Here is a 3,664-nt window from a genome sequence, read left to right as displayed (position 1 = left end):
GGGAGCAAAAATCTGTGCATATCTTCCTCCGCATGGAGGGAGGGAGCGAATTTCATGAGCTTATGCTGTACAGTTCTCTATTCAGCACAAGATGACACAATTTTGGGTTTAAACTCCAGAGGGAGTGTGTACTTGAGTGCTGGGCAATTCCCTAGCTGATTTCAGTGTCTGTGTCTTTCTGCAGCTGGGCATGTCCCTACCTGTGTGTGTGCTGGAGGAGGCTTGAGGGCCTAGCTCAGCAGGATAGTGGAAGGGAGCCCAGGCTGCTGGAACAGGTGGGCTCGGTGGTACCTCAGTTCCAAGTGGCACCCCCGAGGGAACCCGTCACACCAGGTTTCCACTGCAGCTCACTATCTACATTGAACTATGCTGCCTCCATAAATAAGGATTGCAGGAATTTAGCCCTTAGTTTTCTTCATGTCTCTGGTTGGAGAACCTCTGATGTCATTCATCAAGTACTGATGTAAATGTATTCTGTATCAATCAAACGGTGTAATCTGTGTAAGTTTCTTTTCCTTCTCCATTGAACCAATGGAGAAAGAGCCTGCTTAAAATAATTTCAAAGCATTCCCACAACCACCAAACAACCAGACTTTGAGGACATTTTTATGAACTAATTCACTACATATGACATCTGTATTTTTTAAACTACACAAGAAATTTGAATTTAAAAGTAAATCCAGTGCATTTTAATCACAACCTTTAAAATGGACAATGATGTTTGGTGATCCTTGAATGTTCAAATATGGACACGTGGTTGCATTCTCCCCTATATCAAAAAGTCATTTTTGAAAACGGGAATTAGGAATTTGTGAAATGTCTACCCTGGGTTGAGTTTTCAAAACTCAGGATACGTCTGCACTGCAAAAGAAAAAGATCCATGGCAATGAGTCTCAGAGTCAACTGACTCAGGCTTCCAGGGCTTGCACTCTGGGGCTAAAAATAGAAGTACAGGTTTGGGCTCTGAGACCCACCCCCTCGCCAGGTTTCAGAGCCCAGGCTCCAGCCCAAGCCCAAATGTCTACACTGCTATTTTTAGCACTCATCCCTAGCACAAGTCCTGCAAACCCAAGTTGATCCAGGCTCTGAGACTCTCTGCTCCAAATCTTTTTTTGCAGTGTAGACATGCCCTCACACTCTGCTTTTACATCCCCTGGCTCCTGAAAGCTCACTTTTGCTCATCTAGGCTTGCATGCACATACACACAAAAAGCAGTTGCATAAATACCCACTGGTCTGTACAATTATCCATTTTGCCTGTGTAAATACAGTTTATGAGGAAGCAACATGTGTAGCAGGTAGTGTATATCTAAAATTCTAGCTTGTAACTTCCTTCAGATCTAGAAGGAAAAGATAATATTGCTTAAATCTCCATTCTCAGCTGGCTAACCCACCAACAGCAAACTGAAGGCTTTACATTTGTCATTGCAGATATATCCATACAGGAGACACAAGCAACATCTGAGAGAGAAAATTTCTTTAGCATTTCAATATCCTCCCAGCTCACATGCATGAAGTAAGCAGGCAGGTGGACAGGGGTGCAACACATGTATGCCTTAATCCAGACAAAGCTGGGCAGTCTAATTTTAGGCATACCAGCATGCACAGTGTCACCACTTCTTTTAGAAATCTCTATATTAAAACCATCCATCAATGTTCCAGTTAGAAAGGCCCATCCATCCATTATACTCTATTTCTTCCTGATCTCCCTTGCTTTGTTTTTTTCTCTTTATCTTCGTTCTTGAAATATAGCACTTAGACCGCCAAACTGCTGTGCCAGTGGGAGTAAGGACCATCTTTTGGTTAAGGCACAGGAAAAGCAATTGGAAGGCCAGAATTCTGTTCTTGGCTCCGATGCAGGCTTCTCTTGTGACCTTGAGCAAGTCACTAATGATAGCTTTGAAAAGTGGCCTCTGATTTGGGGTGCCTATAGAGGCATGTAGGGCCTAGCTTTCAAAGATTCTGAATGCCCACAACTCCAATAAGTCAATGGGAGTTGTGGGCACTAAACACTTTGAAAATCAGCTGTTAAGTGTCTCAAGTTCAGCATGCAAAATGAGAGGTTAACATTCCCTCCCCCCAAAAGTGGCCTCTGAGTTTCCCCATTTGTAAAATGGGAATATTTACTTACCTCACAGGCATGTTGTGAGGCAAAACTAAAACCCACAAAGAGGTTGTTGTGGAAAATACCACCACAAAAAGGAAACTTCTCACAGAGCTCCTCCCTCATCATTCAACAGATTTTCCCCTTTAGTGCGCTAGACTTATGGCTTCTCAGGGATCTCTCTGGAAGCTGGGGGATCCATGGGAGGCCAGATATATCTGTGTGGAGGCAATGTTACTCCACATTGGCTCTGTGCCCTGGTGCCTCATTCCACTCTCTAGAAAACAGCTCTAATGGAGACATAGCACCAGTAACTCCCCCTAGCTGTGGCTGCTCTTGAGAGGAGGGTCAGTGGAAAAGATTATCAATACTATCAGAACATCTCTGTGGAGCTAAAGGCACATTCCCCCAGTTTACAATCTCCACCCGGCCTCTCCCACTGTAAGGACCCCAAGTGGCAGAGCAGCCTCGCAGGAGTTGGCTAATATCCCTCTTCCCCCTCCAAATGGATTGTACATTAAAAATTAGTGACATTAATTGTAACCCTTAAGGTTGTAGAGGTGTGTTATTGTACTTGATTTACCATCTGGTTCTGCTTGTTGTTCAGCGACTCACTGATTTCAAGAGATTTATTAATTAGAAATAGGATTAGGCAATTTTTACATTTGATGAGCCCTCAAACCAGCATGTGCTTAACTGAAAAAATATCTTTGATTGAACTAAACTGAACTTGGCACAGAGTGAGGTCACAGTTGCGTTCACTATCTTTTTTTTCAAAAGTAGAACACTACTGTATGAAACACTGGAAAAACCCACTCAGGCATCAACTTGCTGTCCTACATATCAGTGCAGGAACCACAGTTTCTAATCCCAGAGAAAGTTTCTCACTCCTCTAGCCCACCAGGGGCTCAGAGACCTGCAAAGCATCATGCTCTGTTCTTAAAGGAAGGGTTCACTTTGTGTCATTCAACAGCTCTTTGCCTGTTCAGAAGCAGCATTTTCTGGGGTGGGTAGGGAGCTTAGTTTAAATCTTCTGGCTATGGCTGTGCATCCACAATCATGTGTACAGGGAAGAAATAGTTATGGTATTTTCCAAATATACATTTACAAAACATAGTAGCTACTTTTCACTGGGTAAACACGGTTGTAGGCATTTATAAACCTCAATTCAGAACTATAGAGTTTTGAATAGAGCTGGTGAGAAAATGAGAACTTCCCCCTCCCCGCCCCATGTGTGGACTTTTCATCGAAAAACCAAAAACCATTTTTTTCGGGTTTTGGCAAGTGAAATAATACTGTCTAGAAACTGCCAAAAAATTGAACAATTTTCTGGCTTCAGCCTAAAAGTTTTGGCTTCCAGTTTTGTGACAGAAAAAAAAAATTTCCAAGGAAAGCAGACACTTACCATGAAAATTGTTATTTAGACAGAAACCCAATTTTTAAATAATGTATTTTGATTGAAATTTTTTGACCAGCCCTACCTTTGAGTCCATCTAGTAAATAATATGGGGCCATCTCCTGAGTCCACTACTGTATGTTCTTCTGGAACTTCACAGCCCAG

The sequence above is a fragment of the Eretmochelys imbricata genome, chromosome 6 (genome assembly GCF_965152235.1).
Source record: "Eretmochelys imbricata isolate rEreImb1 chromosome 6, rEreImb1.hap1, whole genome shotgun sequence".
Lineage (NCBI taxonomy): Eukaryota > Metazoa > Chordata > Testudines > Cheloniidae > Eretmochelys > Eretmochelys imbricata.
The sequence above is the reverse complement of the archived record's forward strand: the minus strand, read 5'-3'. Positions refer to the sequence as shown.